The following is a 20,313-nucleotide window of genomic DNA, read 5'->3' on the forward strand; positions in this document are numbered from 1 at the left end:
CAGTGGTGTATTAATGATTTTTTTACAAAAAATCATTAATAATTTTTTTAATTTTTGACCATGAAAAAATAAGAATAGTTGGCCCTGAAAATGAAGCTAACCTAAAATGGCATTTCAGGTTCCCAAATTTCTGCAACCGTAGTTGCCGGCTGATTGGTCAAACCACCAACATTGACATAAAAATTTGGCAAGTTGACTTGGGTGTCACACTAATAGGTGGTTCCACTTATGTCTCGCTTGCGCTCACGCAGTAATTTCAATTAAGTACTTTTCTTGGTTGTTCACATTTTGTCTTCAATGGAAGACCGCCTGCCCGGTACTGACGATGCCCGATAGGCTGAAACAGGTATAACTTACTCAACATGAGATTAATATAAAAAATTAGCAGCAAATAGAACGAAAAATAATTCAAAAGTTAATTTTGATATGAATCAATTAATGACAGTTATTTGTTGATGACAAAAATAATAATTTGTTTTACATAATGTTACATCTTACATAATGGATGAATCAGCATTTGTATTTCTTCTTCGACTATCATTATCTAATTTAAATAAATAAGTACAAATTTGACTTAAGACAGTTTTTTTTGACCTTGACTGCAACCTCAAGATATCATCTAATCAATTCATAGATTCAGTCATTAAACATCCTACTTTTATATATATATATATATATATATATATATATATATATATATATATATATATATATATATATATATATATAAAATGAATAGATAAGTACTTTTTGATCATTCCCATATTGATTTCAATTTAAGAGCCACCGGTAGACAGCTGTTTCAGTCTATTGGGCATCGTCAGTACCGGACAGGCGGTCCTCTATTGAAGACAAAATGAGACGTAATCCATCTTGAGTTTATTCAGGTTGAAGCCTGGCTCCCTTCCCCTTTCAACTGGTGTATACAAAATGGGAAAAAAAAACAAGAAAGTACTTGATAAAAATAGCTGCGTAAACGCAAGTGAAACATAAGTGGAACCACCTATTGGTGTGACACCCAAGTCAACTTGGCAAGTTTTTATGTCAGTGCGGTAGCAGAAATTTTAGAAGATGACATGAAATGCCATCTGAAAACGAATCCACATGTTTCTAGAAATGATATGAAATCCAGAAAGGTTAATGCAGTCAAGCTGCTGGAAAATAATGCCATGAAAATCTGCTATATATATATATATATATATATATATATATATATATATATATATATATATATAAAATGAATAGATAAGTACTTTTTGATCATTCCCATATTGATTTCAATTTAAGAGCCACCGGTAGACAGCTGTTTCAGTCTATTGGGCATCGTCAGTACCGGACAGGCGGTCCTCTATTGAAGACAAAAGCGATTGTAGACACCATCCTGAAAGATGTGCTCTAGCTGAACATATCAATAAGTTTGACCACCATATGAATTTTGATGCCACTAAGGTCTTAGCAAGTGAAACACATTTAACAAAAAGGTCCTTTCTTGAAATGGCCTTCATTGCTGAAAATAAAAATTACATCAACAAAAAAACAGATATTAATCATCTTAGTGAGATATATTCCTATCTTTTGACGTTAGATAAAAATCCATATAACAATGTTTCAATGAATTCACCCAATCTAGCATTAATAGAATAATGTACTTTATACTTTAATCCAAATGTTATTATCTTACATTCACTTTAATAAAAGCTGCACAGGTAGAAATTTCCAAAAATAATTCTTTACAAGTCAAAGTTGGTAACAGCTTTTATCACTAGAACCACTGACATATGTCATGTCAACTATCTGTCAATCCCTCCAAATTAATGTTTTGTGAAATTTCGACATGTGACATTATTCTTCCTTCAAATTAATTTTAAACTGTAACGTTTTTCACAAATATTTTATCCAATATTAGACATCCTTTAACCAGTTTTATAAATGTATTGTATCAATGTTCATCCATCATATTGTGTCCAATATTTTACATAACTATCGTATGAAACAGCCTCAAAAAGTTGTAAGTCTAACAATTCATAATTATATATTAATATTACCCTCAAATTGTAGCATCCCTGATGATGGAAACAATTTATTAAATTTCCGAAAGCTTGGACAAACTTTAAAAAGTACTCTTTCATTTGCTGCTTAGCCCCATTATTTGTTGGTTCCATTATATATATATATATATATATATATATATATATATATATATATATATATATATATATATATATAACTATATATATATATATATATATATATATATATATATATACCAGCAGTACCATCATCAGTATGGTACTGCTAAGTGTAAGGATGGACAACACTTGGTTACCGAAAGATAGAAATACAAATGCACGGAGCCACCAGCAGGAGCCAACCGCACATTTGTGGTTTCAGTTGATAGATCTTGTGTTTAAGAAAACTATCAAAATCACCACGGAGGCAGCTTATAGCTACCTGCGTGACATCCGGGTCCATGCTGCCTCCGTGGTGATCTTGACGGTTTTCTTGTAACCACAAGATGTATCAACTGAAACCATAAATGTGCGGTTGGCTACCGCTGTTGGCTCCGTGCATTTGTGTTTCTATCTTTTGGTAATCAAGTGTTGTCCATCCTTACACTTGGCTGCACCATACTGATGATGAACCAAAAGCCCGAAACACATGTCTATGGTTTGCCACTTTCTTGATTGCTATGTCCGATTAATGACTTCTATTTCTATATCAAGACACTCAACAACTTTCATTTCTATATAATATACTGCTGTAGTTCTCTCATTTCTGGACTGACTATAGCTTACAAATATCGTTTTAACGGAAGTAATCGGGAATAAACCGCCTGGAGAAATCCACATCATCCTCCGCCATTAACTTCGGACTCCCAATAGACAATTTACTGCTCGAATAAAATATCGACGGAGTTGCAGATGCACCCTCCGACGTCGAATCCTGAAATTTCGAATAGAGAAAGCCCTAATAGAAAACATTTCGAAATTGACCCCGAACATATCCGTTTAAGCGGGCTTGATACTCTGGTCAATATCCAATCTCTGAGCGAGCGCCTCAATTTCAGCGGATTTCCTTTAAAGTGACCCTTAATCATGTGGCTTGGTCCTTGGGGCGTTCTGCCCGACTAAAGAATATGGCTCCTTATTTGATTACCTAGCCAGATTACCTTACAGGAGGGTTGTTGATATTTCTGGGGGTATGAGAATCACATGAAGGTAAACAAGGTGGGTATATGGGCGTGCGATGAGCTATCGACGAGTTATTCAAAATACAGTTGGGACAACACCAGAATACACACATATAAATAAAATACACGATAAAATGTTGTCACGACCGCCGGCGATTTGATGGGTCGATTTTGAGGAGAATACTCTTTAAGGACTGTACTACTTATAAGTTGGATGATTTGTGGATGATTTCAGCTTGAGCCCATTTGATATTATGTTGATGAGTACAAACTTGCTCCGCTATTCCGGATTTGCTGGTTTCTCCTCGCTGTGTGTGTTTCTTGTGCTCAGCAATGCGAACTTTCAATGGCCTCTTAGTTCACCGATGTATGATTCTCCGCACTCGCAGGGTATCCGGTGAATGCACCTCTTGGAATCGCAGTCCGCGTTTTTGTGAGGCTGCTACGGATATTGTTCCCAGATCTGAAGTTGGTCCTGATGTTATACTTGGACTCAATCCTTCTTATCCTTTCCGATAATCCTCTGATTTAGTCTAAAGTCTGTTCTACCATCACTCTGGAGTAACCATTCCATTGAGGGTCATTTTTGATGATGCCAATTTCTTTTTCGAGACCTTCCTTTGTATTACAGAGCTCGAAAGCACGGTTTAGTAGAGTCTTGATAATTCCTCTCTCAGTCGATTGATGATGGTTGGATTTCTGGTTCAGATAATGTCCTGTGTGAGTGGGTTTTCGATATACAGATGTTTCCCATTTAGTGTGGGTCCTCTTCACCAATACGTCTAAGAAAGGCAATTCGTTGTGGACTTCCTTCTCCATTGTGAAAGTGATGGAAGGACTCATGTTGTTGATGTGCTTCAGGAAAATGTCTAGTTCTGCATTCCCATGGTTCCATATTATGAAGGTGTCGTCTACGTATCTCAACCAGACTCGAGGCTTCTTGTGGGCTTCTTCAATGGCCAGAGTTACAACGCATATAGGTCAAGCTAGCGTAGAGCTACGTAACATATGGAAACCTCTTATCAAGCGAAAAACGACCAACTCCCGCCAAACGGTCATCTCCTGCTAAAACCAATGAAGCGGAAAGAGGAAAGGGGGGATAGGTGAAAGGTGAAAGCACCCGAATGACCTATAAATAGTCAGATCTCGGAGGAATAAGTCCAGTTATCACCCGAAGACGATTGCGGATACTAACAATCGAAACGTTGTGACTAACTTTGGTTTTGATTTTTATTTTTCATTTTTGTTAATATTTTTTAATTTTCAGCTTTTATTAATATTTCAATTTTTCATTTTCTGGTTGTAGCTTGTATTTTATTTCCTTGTAATTTCAGTTTTTTGTTTTAATAAAATTGTTATTTTCGGGTAATCTTTTTATTTTTTTCAATGGAAGTCCGAACTGATGAAATACACCACGAAACATTGTCAACCACCTTCAAACAAACAATCCTTTGATATCTTCAGAGGCTCAGCTATCTAAATCAACTTCACTTTACGGTAATCCAAACTAATTTTGTGGACTTTCTTGATGTTTCTCTCGGTGCTCATTTAACCTCGTTGAAACTTAGCAAACCACTTCTCAACGGTTGATTTTCCTGATGCAAAGTCCAGATGAATCGACCTGAACGAATTGGTCCTTTTGATGATTTGATTCATAACCAGTCTTCAAGTATGCCCACTGACTATATGTGAGAAGTTTTCTTCCTTTATACGAAGAATTCGGCAAATTTCGGAAATGCGGTTGGTCACCTCGTTCACAGGCAGATGGGGCGATAACAAACCTGTTGTTTGTTGTTCGTTTCAGCCTAGTTCGAGGAATGCTACTCTGAAAGGAATTCGATTTTCAATTATCGGAAATCATCCACTTTATAATGATGATAGATACTACTTTGCACTGACGAGTGGCTAAACAGCCCGAAACCGAGTGTGTTCCAATAATTGAAAATCTCAGATGATGGAGAATTGATGATCACTATCAAATTCAACATTTGAAAAATTCACACTCACGTTCAGTTCAATTTAAAATCCACCCTCTTTCCGCTGACCTTCAACTCTGTATGTAAATGGCGAAACTTTTAATGAATAACAATAGAGAAAGTTACTCATTATAATGAACGATAACAACCGAGAACGACGCCATGAAAACTTCCCCACTGATACAAACTCTAGCTTCCAGAAACAATCCTCGGGGTTCATTGATTAGTTCATCAAGCTTACACTCACATAATTATTTTGGGCAGTGTTCCCGCTTCTCATTAGGAAGTTGGGCCTTTGTTCGATTTTTATGAGGGTTGTCGCTCAATGTCGACAACACGGTGAAGGCTTCAAATTCGACAAATTAATTTTCTATTGAGTGAATTTCGATTTTGGATGAATGATCTGGCACGATATAGGGATAGGATATAGTTATATGAAAGAAATCGACCGCTTTATCAGAATCTACCACGACGGATACGCACGAAAATGCTCTGTTAACATTGAGTACGTTTGAATTAGTAGAAACGACTGGATCCTCCACAGATGGATCAAAAACACCTTCCGATCCTGGTGCAGGTGTTTTGAGTCGCAGACCCAGGACAGACACAACCTGCCTAGAAACCTATGCGACTGTATTTCAAGCGGAAATTTACGCCATCGAATAGTGTGCGGAGAGATTGGAAAAATCCAACCTCATACACAAGTCAAGCGGCGTTGGAAGCTCTTGGCTCCTACCGAGCAACATCTACATTGGTAACAAATTGCTACAAACGACTCTCCCCGGTCTCTCTAGTCTGGATTCCTGGCCATACTGGCCTGGAAGGCAATGAGACTGCTGACTCTCTTGCAAAGAACAGTGCTGCAAGCAGCTTCATCGGACCGGAACCTGTTATTAATTATGCATTCTTGCCACCCGCCAAAAATGAGAAATTCAACGTTATGTATTAGTCATATTGTCATCCAGTCAGCTATTTCTCTTGAATGTATGAGACAGTGTACTCTTTCTAATGTTTCATAACTTCGTATTTTTGTTAAAATAATTGACACTTGGCAACACCGCTGTGGACCCGATCAATTTTATTGGTCAACAGACACGCAGCCAATTTGAACTCCTGCTTCTCGAATTTTTCTTTTTTCTGAAAACATAAAGAGGTATTGGGACCGATTGGTAATATACTCCTAACTCGATCAGTCTAATAGCAAACCAGTATCATTTTCAATAGCATGAATAAAGCCCATTGTTCGCAGATTTTAAAACAGATTTTTTTTATAAACAGTGAAAGTTGTAGTGGAAGGCGTAGAAGGAATCTCGTGAGTCGGTCGTAGTACAAGCTTGATTTCGCAATTGTTCGCAGATTTTTAAACAGATTTTTTTTAAATAGTAAAAGATGTAGTGTAACACGTAGAAGGAATCTTGTGAGTCGATCGTAGTCCAAGCTTGATTTCGCAATTGTTCGCAGATTTTAAAACAATTTTTTTTAAACAGTGAAAGTTGTAGTGGAAGGCGTAGAAGGAATCTCGTGAGTCGATCGTAGTACAAGCTTGATTTCGCAATTGCTCATTTTGAAGAACCTAGTTTATCTGATGGATTGAGTCTACGGTGGAAAGATGTTATCGCCTCACGTGAGAAAGCTATTTTAGGTTCTATAATCGATACACTGCAGATATTTCGAAATTTCTCTACTTTTCGTTAACATCTTGAAATGCAACAAAAAAATTGTTGGAAAACTTCAGATTCAGCAAGTGACATCCGGAAAATTGACGTCTAGGGAGAAGGTTTGGCGTCAAAATTGAATAAATCAGCCGCTTGGAGTGCCCTGATTAAATATTCGTAAAAGGATTCTCTAGTTTTACTTATGGCAAATTTCAGCCATTTCGTTCGCTAATAACCAGAATGAGATTACCCAGTACCCTTTTTTGAAAACGGGAAAAACGGATCACTCGAACACTCAGAAGGGAGGAATAAATGGAACAGTAGATAGGATTTGTTGAAGTTCATTATCTAATTGAGAAGTAGCAGTCAAGACGATCAGGTAATTTTGTAATTCGAAAGATATCGACGCTTGTTTGGAGTTGTGTTGCTAATGTCTTAAAACATTTTGAAATGAGGATGATGACTATTTTGTGCGAAGGCTTCGGAATCAAGAATACGTACCTAATATTGCCCAAAAATAATCAAAGTTATTTTTGTGAAACATCCAAAATGCCAGTGTCGATTATCAAAATCATTATATGAAAGACAGATAGATGGACATGTACGTGATGCAGAACTTCAACGATCAATTAGTTCGAATTTCGGACGGTGATTTGTGAAACGTGCGGACGGGTGTTGTCGTTGTAATAATATGGTCCTCTTCTCAGGACAAGAGAAAACGAAAGAAACTGAAGGTTTCAAAGTTTAAAGTATAGAAGCTTTCTAGCTCGTTTCTCCCTCATTTATTTTCTGAAATGAATTTTAGCAGCGCTGTCACCAGATGCAGATTTCTCCACATCAAATTTTGAATATCAAGGCAGGTCCGAAAAAGCTGTAGAGTTCGTGCCGATCGCACGAAGGCCGGTCTTTTTTAAATCTGATCATTTGGTATACTTACTTATATTCTCTCTCATTGTGTGGTTCCAGAACTGAATTTTTAATCTTAATTGAAATGCTTTTCACTCACTATTCTCTTCTCGATAGATTGACAAAAGGTCTCTTATTTGTTTGTGTTCTCTTAACTTCATATTACTCTACTAGGATGGTATTTTTCTCAGTCCAAGAGAAAATGAAAGTCCAAAGGTTTCAAATATAAAGTATACTAGTAGAAAAATGACTCCATGGATAAAATAAAAACAACGTGTAAAATATTATATAAAAGGAAAATGTTAATTTCTATAAAATGAAAGAATTAGAACAAAAGAAATGCCGCCAATTTTACCATACTATTTACTATTAATCTAACCTATTTAATAATTACAAATGCGCCAACTCGGTACCAAAATACTCTTAGTTTTACTTTTACTTCAGGGAGAGTAGTGTATAACTTTAAATTTTCACCCCTTTTGTAATTGTATTAACAACTTCATCTTTAACAACAACAATTAGAGCTAGTAACCCCACAATATGCAACTTTCTGCAAATAGGAAGTGGACTCAGATAAAATATTATGTGAACTCTCTCTGAATATCAACTGGTTAGTAGAAAAAAATAACAAACACTTACATAACGCCTCTTTGTGTGGTTCGTGGTCAACCATAGGTTTCGTTGACCCGGTGTGTCTTCTACACCAACACTTTTAATTTAAACTCCCCTGTACCCCATACCGGCTTAAGATTTCACTATCATTTTTACTTAAATTTCGCCCCACGCGCTTACAAACAAAATATCTCCCCTATTTAGGCCACCTCCCTCAGCCTCAAAGGCTGCCCAATACCAGCTTACACTTTCACTACTGATTTTTCTTAAATTTCACACTCCGCGCTCAGAAACAAAATAAGTTCTCTTTTCAGGCCACCACCCTCAGCCTTGAAGGCTGAGAGATGACACTACCGAACCCACCTTCACGGGCTCTCGTGTCCGACTCTCTTCATGGCTCTCGCAAAACTTGCATGAACCTTCTGTCTTCTCTGCCTTGTAAAAAGCTAGAAAGAAATCACGAGTGCTCAAATCTCAAACCGTTCCTCGTAACACGTGCGACGAACCAGAAAACCTATAGCGCTGAATCGACAAAACTGACTATTTTGACGCTGGGATATTGATATGCCCATATCTACATCTTGGGTGGTTTTCAGCTACGTGACAAATATATATGACTTTGCATCTTTCCAAAATACGCCGATGAATTTTGTTTACATAAATACTTGCTCGGTCTAGCCATAATGTTACATTGTATGTTACATTCAATAGAAACAGTCCACGATACCTCTGAAAGTGGAGAAATAATCAAACAACAAAAAGCGCCAACCCAATCGAATTCAATTTTGCCAAACCCTTGTTTGGCAATAACGGCAGTCTTTTTCAATTGCTGTTGACCGAACAAATATGAATGTCAATAGACGAATACACGTTCATTAGGCACTCCATTTCAGCGAACACAATCCAAGAACAAATCACCTAATTCAAACTTATACAGCAAATTACCGGAGGAAACGACCCTACAGACAATTAACTCATTCTGAAGTATATCGAAAGGCATCCCGTCGAATATTGCTGTCATTTACCCTCGGTTGAATGGGGATGTCGTTGAATGAAAAACGACTGGCGATATTTATTTTACTCATCTGTGTTTTGACAGTTGATACGAATACGAGATAGAGGGCGATTTGACAGGTGTTTGATGAATCTCTACCGTTAAATTCCTTTCGTCTGTATTTATTGTTGGATATTAGAAGTGAATGATGGTGGAAAACATAATAATATTTACTTTTCTATTGAAAACACTGCAAAAATACTGTATCTACAATTTTGATCATCTTCTGATGATGCGTGTGTTGAGATTCTTGTTCTGGTATGGGACTCATTTTACTCCAGAGGTTTCAATTCTAAAAATCACCAAAGATATTTCTATTTCCTTCAAACATTTTATGTTTGTTTGAAAGCGGTTGACAATGATTCATGGTGAATTTTACTAGTTCGGGAATACAGAACTAGACACCTTTCTGAAGCACATCAACAGAATGGAACTCACCGTAACCTTCACAATGGAGAATGATGTCCACAAGAAATTGCCATTCTTAGACGTATTAGTGAAGAGGACCGACACTAAGTGAGAATTATCTGTTTACCGAAAACCCACTTACACGGGACAGTATCTGAATGACGACTCCAACACACATCATACCAAAAGGGGAATCATCAAGGTTCAAGTGTATCCTGCTTTCGGCCTCTGGACGGAGGAAGGTTTCGAGAAGGAACTAGGCATCGTCAAAAAAGATCTTCAACAGAATGGTTACTCCAAAGCGAAGGTGGAACAAGTTTTGGGTAGAAGACAGCAAGAGCATCAAAAGAAAAAGTAGTCGTCATAATCAGTGCTTGCTTTTGCCTACGTCAGAGGATTGGCGAAAATGATGAGAAGAATTTGGTCCAAGTACAACACCAGAACCTGCTTCACATCCGGTAACACCATCCATAGCAGCCTCACAATAACCAGGCCACCAAACGAGGACTGTGATTCTAAGAATTGCAAATACTATATCGACAAATACTATATATATATATATATATATATATATATATATATATATATATATATATATATCAGCAAATACTATATCGGTTTCATATAATTCCAGTGGAGATACCAATACGTTAACATTTAAATAGTGGTCATTCTGTTCACAAACTTGAGCAATACATCCCCAAATTTCCTTGGATTTGTTTGATGCAGGACCTGAATCCTCCGAAAGGAACTTCATTAAGAGCAGCTAGCAGTTCAAGGATGGATCAAAAACTCCTTCAGGTTCTATTGCAGCTGTATATAATGACATATCTAGGACAGATATATGAGCCTGCCTGGAAAAATATGGGACAATATACCCCAATAATTTATGTGTGGAGAGATTGATGGAAACCAACTTCACACATGAATCAATGAAACTATTCTCAGATCACCAAACGGCTGTGAAAGCACTGACTCTCTTAAAGCAATGTCCTGGTTGGTATTGAATTGCTGAAAAGATTTTTATCATTGAGAAGATTTGACAAAATGTCACTAGTTTGGATTCCTAGTCTTACTGACCTGAAAGGTTATGCAGCTGGTGAGTCCCTTGCCAGAGAGGACGTTGTGAGGGGTTACGTCAGACCAGAATCTGTTTTGATGAGATTTCCGGCAAAATCTCTCAGGATTTGCCAATTTCTTCGCAAAATGGCGCCAAATGATTGTAAAATCACAGCACAACTCATCATATGAAGAGAATTTTACTGTCAAGAGATAGTACGTGCTCTATCTGCTTGAAAAATGATGGAAAATCGATAGTTTTTTATTTAAAACTGATATTTTCAGAAGCGGACCTGAAGTGCTGGATAGATAACCACAGATAGATTGTTCTTATGATGAATATAGAATTTGCACTATACTTCATTGTCCTCATATTTCTCATCCGAATGAGGTCGACATGTCCATGCTTATGTCACACCAAGCGGACCAAGCCCCAAATCCAATGCAAAAAATATTTCAAATTTCAAAAAGAATAGCCCACCCTTACGTCACATCCCGATTCTCATTTTTTTTATTACCAAAAACAAAAATCAATTCCAATCTTCGGCCTTCGATTCCCACTACAATCTCCAGTCCGATTCTTCTTTCACAATATCATGTTAGTATCCAGGCTGGGGCTGAAGTCTAGCTTTTGTTTTATATATGAACGTTTATCAGGAAGCTCAACAAAAAGCCTGATGAAAGTAGCGCATATGGACTTTCAGCGATCTCAGTATTATTGGTCAGTCGGTAGCCGGTCGGTTCGACGTGGGTGCTTTGTTCACTTACTCGAATTGACTGCCGTGTTGGTCGGTGGTTCAAACCCCAGGCTGAACGATTGATTTTCACTTGCTATTGTCCAACGCGTGTTAAGAATCACACGTTAAAAGGTAAGACCTCGTTAATCCTTAGCTCGCACAAGTTTCGACTTCTGAGGGTTGTCACTGAGGCAGGAGATATTAGACTTACTCTGCCTCCAAGAGGCAGTTACCGCGAGAAGAAATGTTTGTAACAAATGAGATACGGAATGACATGTAAATAATTTTTCAATAAGATATTTTGATTTTGATTCCGTCAAAGTCTAGCACGTCGATGATAGGGTTCAATTCACAAGCCAATCTTTTTTCAAGCTGATTTTCAATAAAATTCATAGGTGGCACAAAAACGACAAAAATGACAGTTAAGGTTACGTGAAGTGACAATCTGAATCTCATGTTCCGTGATTTCAGAAAACGCCGCTGACAGACAATACACGTCACGTGATTCCGGCTCAGGATGTTCGCCAGGTTTAAAATTATAACTAGAATAATCAATTCGAATTTCCCGCCAAAACAGCCGCCATCTTGGGTTGATTAACTCTTCACTTATCAACTGTTTGGAAGACACCACTACGTTTTTTTGGAAATAGTGGTCACTGGGTATAGAAACTCATAAAGTATCCAGATTGCACACTCAGAATCTCAAAGTTTGTTTCACTGATTATTCTGTGGCTTTATAAACTTTTCCATGAAGAAAAATCTAGCGGGAGTCGAATGGAAACCAACAATCTCCAAGTGCTTGTCTACTCTTCTCCAACCATCATCAATCAAAGCAATATGTTGATCCACAAACCGGCCGACCCGAGTTCGGTAATCCACGTCAAAACAGCGATTGCATGAAACAAAAGTTGATCATAACAAATGAAAGATAAAATGAAACATAAGCGTGCCGCAAGATCGACAAGGCCGCCTCAAATTGAAAACACGGCCAGAATTCGAGAAGAGTAACCAAATGCCACGTACATAACCTTCTTTATCCTTATATCCTATCTATTTGGAGCAGTGCCAGGGTAGTTGGAGTAGCGTCGGGTAATCCCCTCGGATTTGTTCGGCGTAGAGTCGTCTGAGGATCAACGGCACGACCGCAAGCAACATATAGAAACACACGATACGCGCCGCATTTCGAAGCTGGCTTCAAATTTAAGGACTCGTCATACGGTGGATTACTACAAGAAATTTAGATACTTCAGTTGAAGTATGTCTCGAGTTTTGTTGGCTATTGTCATTCAGACGATGTGAATCATTTTGTCTCTGTTAACGTTCAACGGCAATATACGACACATCAAACTTTTCATTTGTTTCCCCTTTGGAACAAAACATCGAAAAAAGAAACTTGAAAAAGAAAACTAATCAATACAGTTCATTGTATGATTTTCACTACAAGGGTTTTCAAGCAAGTTATGCTTGAAGAAGCTATTGTATAGCGAAACACGTGTCGCCGTTTCTGTAAAACCCTTATAGTGAAAATCATACAATAAACTGTATTGATTAGTTTTTTAATATGGATTTTCATCAAGTATCGGCCAGTTCTATTCAATTATAAAAGAAACTTGGTAGCTTTTTCGGTAGCTGTAGCTTCCGAGGAAGCTACGGTGTTAGCGAAACACGTCTAGAAATGAAACTGATTGTGAAAGTTAGGAATCACACGTTGAAAGGTAAGACCTCGTTAATCCCTAGCACGCACAAGTTTCCCAACTTCTGAGAGTTGTCGTTCGTAGGGCTGCGACAGCTGGTTAACTGAAAAACAGATTTTAAACAGATTTTTTTTAAAACAGAAGTTGTGAAATCATTTTCATGGATAATGGAAACAAAAAATGGAAGAATGGACGTGACTGTAACTACGAGCAACGGAAATGTAATTCGCAGGCGGGATATTCTGAAATTAAAAGCTGATATAATAATAATAATAATAATGTTTATTTCAAATAGAAAAATTAACACAATCAATAAATTATAGAATAATAAACATATATGCTCACAGAAGCAAGGGGTTGCTTGTGTGTGAGTGAGAAAAAGTAAGTTGATATTTAGTAAGCATGATATAGAAACATACGTAAACGTTAAAATAGATGAATATATTGACAACACTTATAATTAAAATATATACAGTAAAAGAAAAAATAACGATAACACTTATAACTAAAATATATACGGTAATAATGAGGAGTCATATTCGAGAAATTTCCATCAGAATCGGGGTATTTTGTCGAAAGCGGAAACTTCACTATTCAATTTGAGTATTGAATACACTAAAAGTGAGATTGTCATATTCGAGAAAATTTTATCACAATCGAGGCATTTTGTCGTAATATCATAAATTTCATCATCATATATTCAGATTAGAGTATGGAATAATATATGATTTACAAAAGTTATGTTTTCATTAAATTTTCTTGTTGACTATATCACTAAAAAACAGTCTTCCGGTGGTTTGCATCCAAATTTTTAATTAATGTTTGAATGAGTTAATGTTGTTGATCAATTTAAGTTCTGGAGGAAAATGATTGTACAATTTATGACCTAAGAAGCTTGTACATCGTTGTCCAATATTTTTTTCACATTTGGGAATTTGCACAGTTGTATTTCTTTTTTTTTCGAGTAGGATAACTATGATCGATGACTTTCAGTTCAATTTTAGATTTGTGCTGCATATACTATCGTTGTGTCATCATCAAAGCTGAGAACTGTTCCCCTTATACTCATAGACAATAAACATACAAATTATGCAGATAGATGCCTCCACCTTGAACGGATGCATACGTTAGCACTTCATTGATTATTCTGTGAATCTATGTTATTTTATACTCCGTTCTTGGAATCTTAGGTATTGCCAACGACTCACGTTTGTATAGCTACCACTTTTTGATGTATTGAGTGCAAGCTGTCATCCTAATGAGAGCTTCCGTTGATTAAACGCGAAGCAAATGTAAACTGTTCGAGAAGGTTACTTATAAAAGTAAGTGAATCATTACCTTATCCATTACTTGAAATTATTTTATATTGATGTAATTGCTGAAATATTGTTTTGACTTTCACACTGCTAAATTTGAAAAACTGTTCAGGGTATTGTTAGATGTCACCACTGAGATTCAGCTACATCAAAATAGTTTATATCATGACACCTCTTTCATTCCCGAAGAGGTTTTTTCACTATTTGAAAGTCATTTTTCGGATTTATTGATCCGAAGTTTATTGCCTGAGGTGTTGTTTACAACTGCGGTAGATATTATCGAAGGTGTTGATGCAATGGAAGCAGGCATAATAAAAGTATTTATTGATGATGAAAACTAGAGCAAACTAATTCAGTCAATATTAAAAAACTTCTGAAAACTATAATGGAGTGGAAGAAAGTAAAGTGGGAGCAGCTGGAAGCACCTTTCTGGGTTTGTTGACCGTGGTCTGCCAGTTTCCATGCCTGATGTTTCTTCTACAACTGCGATAGATGTCATCGAAGGTGATAAGTCAATGTACAAAGTACCCAAGAACAGAAAATTATTCATGTTTCTTTTCGGTTTATTCACAGTGGTAATCAGCCTGGCATACGTTTACAACTCATTGCAGGTAGCTATACTATTTTTATGTTAATTCAGTCTTCCATTAGAATTCGACTGGAATTGTTTGAATCACTACCACCTTTCGTGTAATCTTGGACAGCAGTCCTTAGTTCCTGTTGAGTAGTTGGCGTTAACATCAGAGCCTTCTTTGTGTGCATGTTTCGCGACCGCTCGTTTGTAAGTATGTCCAAGGCGACGATTCTATTTTTGTGTTCAGAGAGCTGCGTACTTACATTTCTTCCTGAGGTTCCAACGTAGACTGATAAGGGCTATACAGCTATAAGGGGTCCGATATATCTTGATGTTGCTACAACATTTATGAGGTCCTTAGGTCAGTTTCATGTAGTATTTCTCGATATTTCTCCCAATAACGAATAAATATGAATGAGCAGCGCCAAATTAGCTCGAATGATTTTTATCCTTACAGAAACTACTTCCATGGATTTCTGTCTGCACGTGCTGAATGTTCTGGTTGATCAAGAACGATAATAATACCACGGTTAGAAGAGGTACTTACTTGAGTACTCGTAGTTGAAAACCTGGCTGTCACAAGTACTAGAAAATTATATGCACATTTCTTTGAGAACCTCTCAATTATTACTGTCATGGTACCTAGATAATTTTTGAAACGAACAGATTAGTGGCATCATCACTATTGTTTTAATTAAGCATCGGTCATCGAAGTATTTGAAGGGTTTTGCAGACGAAATTTATTTTATTCATACCACATTCAACGGGTTCATGTACCGTTGCCAAGCAATAGTCCTGAGTGATTGAATTTTTGTCGGTGGTTCTTTCGGAAAATTGTAAACAATCCCAACTTTATGTCTGAAGTTTCTTTAATTGATAAAGGTAGTTTTTCACAGTATGATATCAGAAAGTTTCATGACAACCATTTCTGTGTGTATAGAGAAGAACATCCTATCATGGTCGTAAGTGAAGTCACTTTCAATGGATTTATTGGGCTTCATTTGGATAATAAAGCTACTTTATCAAGAATCACACAGGTAAAGGCCTCCAGGGCGATTTAAGAACCTTGAAAAAAAAGGTCTTTCTTTGTTCTCCATTACAGTTGTCATGACACCTGGATAATTTTTGAAATTAAAGCATTAGTGATATCACTTCTTACGTTTATTGTTGATGTAAGTTGATTTCAGTGTAGAATTCACCAGAGAACCTAATTTTATCGGAGTAACAGTGTAGTTGGGATCATTAGTATTGGAGTCGACGCCTGTTTCTCTCTCTGTGTTCTCGCGGTTTATTGCTTTAGATTCTCGGCGTTCACAGGGAAATTGTAGTTTTACTACTTCGAAGAATGTGTAATGGATGATAGATATGAATGAAAATAGGGTTGTTATTCTCCCGACTACGGATAATGTTCTACATTATGGTAAAATTGTTTTTTACTCTATGATATTCGCAAAGCATTTTTACAGAACTGCTACACGAAATCACTATACAATTGCTTCAAAAACAGGCATGTATGAATGAGATTTCAGCTGGTATTCCGACCAGGCAACAGTTATATCGTATTAGAAATCACACGTTAGAAGGTAGGACCTCGTTAATTCTTAGCTCGCACAAGTTTAGGCTTCTGAGGGAGAGGAGCTGACGAGCTCGTTGACGGGAAAACATATTTTAACAAATTTTTTTATTAGAATAATATATTTCATATACTACCTATATCAAAAACACTGTCTCACGAATATAGAGATGATATGAAGTGACTCTTTAACTTTGCCCACTGACAAAAATCCACAACGCATATTTATATTTTCTGAGATGGATTAGATAAAACAATCTTATCCACTGCTGCATCCATTATAACATTACTGGAAATAAAGGAACCAAGAATGCTCCCAGGAGTTTGAGTTCCAAACTGAGCAAGATACTGATGAAGAACTTGTTAGCCACGATGAGGAGACAGTTTACCATCTACTGATAGACGGTGTAGAACCTTGTCTTTGTGAATAAGAATTTGCATTCACTAAATGCTCAAAACCTCGAAGTTTGAACAATAGTGAATAGGAGTCTACAAAACCTACTATCTCGCGTATATTGATCAGGTTCTTCACTCCAAAAACTAAAAAATAGAACAGGATTCGGCAGTGACCACTTGACAACAATGTTAGGAAGATGTAACTCGTTAACAGACCTCTACATAGAAACCTACAAGCGTACATGTGATGTATGTGAATAGAAACGACTTTATATTGTGCCACACATGTACAAAATATATTCAGCAGCTTTCTTGGATATTGAGAGCAAATTTAAAGAAAAATCTTGAAATCTAGGCATCGAAGAGAAGAATCAATAATAACTGCAGGTGGATAGACTGCTGAGGGAGATTGGTATGAGGAAAAAGTAGTGAAAGGGAAAGCGAAGATTTTGTCACCAGTGTCATGGAACGTAATAATGAACCATAAGAAATACAAATGGATATGAAACATCAAGGTATGTAGTCGACTTAGTAATCCTAGTCCTGGGCGAAAATAATGATATAGTGAAGAGAAGAAGTCCATTCAAATTGGGCCTTGTAGAATTAATCAAAATAGCCAAGATAGAAGAACTAGAACACGTTATGCTCCTGATCGAACTCAACGTATTGTTTTGGAAGAAATCAAATCAGATCTATTGAATATTGATTATGGTATTCCTCAAGGAACTATTTTAGGCCCCACCTTTTTTTCGTTATACGTTGCAGATTTTCATGAAATAATCAATGATGCCTCTGTCCATCACTGTGCCTTTCAATTATTTTGAACTGGGATGGGCTCAAATCAATATCAACTATGATTTGGATAATCTCTACAAACTTTCTATTGCTCACAACTCATGTTTGAACTCTAATATATCACAGTAAAAGTTATTCGAAGCGGAAAATGAGGTGGAAGATAGCCGAGGAAAAATGAGTTGGGAGTCAATAATAAAATCAAGACTTTGTGATTGTGATTTGACTCGAAAATTAAAAATTTTTGAAAAATTATCCAAACTTAGCTCGTGAAGACACGCTTGAAGAAGCCATGCATGGCAAAACACGTGTTGCGGTTTTGTAAAACTGTTTAGTGGAAATCTCTTAGACTATAAAAAACCTTCTGACAATTCCAATAGAAAGTGTTTGTGTTAGTTCATGAGTTTAAGTTGGAAAAGAGCAGTTGCTGATAGGTACTTCACTTTTTATCAAGGCAAAAATATGAAAACCGCGTCATTGAATAAAGGTATCACCAATTATCTCCCAAAGAAACATAACAATTTGCATTTCGTAAATGTTGTTTTGTAGAAAACACCAAATTGTATTTTACATATCCTCTAAAACTACTAAACAAGCAAACGATCTTCATCCAATAACCCGTTGAACGGAAATTTATAGCGGCACCAGCTGATTATCCTGGATTTTCCACAGAACCACAAAATCAGACGATTTACCCGCCTTCCCATTCAAAACCGGCTCTCTCCCACATTACCACAATTAAGATTCATAATTCTTTCCGGCAGGCCTTAACATTTCAGCCTTATGAGAATTTATTCATGCAAATCTGGCTTTTCTTTGCTTTCGGTTCGTATTTTTGCGTTTTGTGGCACGGAGCGAGACATTTATTAAATGTCAGGTAATTTATTGTTTCGAGTCACGCGTTCTTTCCCGAAGAATAACACGAAGTCGCAGGAGTTGCAGGAATTATGTCGAATATTCTTCTTCGGGTAATCCATCACGGAAGTGGAACTGAGGCGAGAACGGGTAGTTTCGCATGCGTTCCGGGATGTTGAACACTGGGGGTGGAGAGAAACGGGTAGTTACTCACATACTGCTTTATTCAGTAGGACCGCGGAGTGAGCGACATCTAGTTTGATAATTCGAACTTCAAAATTGAGGAAAAATTATTACCGACATAAGGACTTGTAGTTACAAACATTCGAATATTATTAAATTACAACACAACAAATTTTTTGTTTCGGGGTTGAAATTAGATGATTTTAATGTATTTCCACGTGTTAAAACCGAAAGTGACCATAAAAATTATATATTAGCCCTTGTTTTCAAGATATAGTATCATTATATTATATATATGTATATTGAGTTTTCAACAAATGAAATATTTCATCACCAACAGTTGGTACACATGTTTGTTTACATAACACCCCTCTCATCAGCTGTTCTTAAGTAGTAAACATAACCTATGTGAGTTTGTCAATTGTACGCACGTAGTTGCTATTGAAATTATCGTGTGAAGTTGATTTTTAAATTAATTTAAGTGCTGATCTGAAATGCCTCGAAAGTGTGTGAATTCTGTCGATAGCTTTTGCTATATATGTGGTGAAATAACATTTAAGGCTCAGAAACGTAAAATGACACCTATCGTTGAGACAGCCTATGAACATTATTTTGGTGTGAAAGTTGGGGACCAAGATAAATCATGGGCTCCTCATATATGTTGTAATTCTTGTTCCGTCATATTGCGAGAGTGGCTGAAAAATAAAAACCGGGTACCTATGGTTTGGCGTGAGCCTACCAATCATACAGACGACTGTTATTTCTACTTTACTCCTCCCATTAAGCAAGGTTTATCTATGAAGAAAAGAGGAACGGTTAAATACCCTAATCTCCCATCTGCTCTTCGGCCTGTACCACACTCAGACAATTTGCCAGTCCCTTCTCCACCCCAAAACTATGAAATTTTAGAGGAAGGTGATGAAGACTGTTTAGAAGGAGCAACCCATCCTTCTGCATCCTATGACCCTGATTTTGAGGTAAGCGATAGGTCTAGTGATCCGCACAGAATTAGTCAAGCAGAGTTGAGTGACCTTATAAGAGATCTTCGCTTGTCTAAGGAAAAGGCTGAGCTGTTAGGGTCAAGACTACAACAGTGGAATCTTCTAAAACATGATGTGAAAATATCTCAGTACAGACAGCGTCAAAAAGATTTGCTTCCTTTTTTTGAGAAAAAAGAAAACCTCGTAGTTTGTTCTGATGTTAATGGTTTGATGGACTGCTTGAATTTGGATCACACTCCATCTGAATGGAGACTGTTTATAGACTCTTCAAAACTAAGCTTAAAAGCTGTACTTCTGCATAATGGAAATCAGCTATCTTCTATTCCTATAGG

The sequence above is a fragment of the Leptinotarsa decemlineata genome, unplaced genomic scaffold, assembly GCF_025532065.1.
Source record: "Leptinotarsa decemlineata unplaced genomic scaffold, Ldec_3_MD MMD2_tig00002974_RagTag_RagTag, whole genome shotgun sequence".
Taxonomy (NCBI): domain Eukaryota; kingdom Metazoa; phylum Arthropoda; class Insecta; order Coleoptera; family Chrysomelidae; genus Leptinotarsa; species Leptinotarsa decemlineata.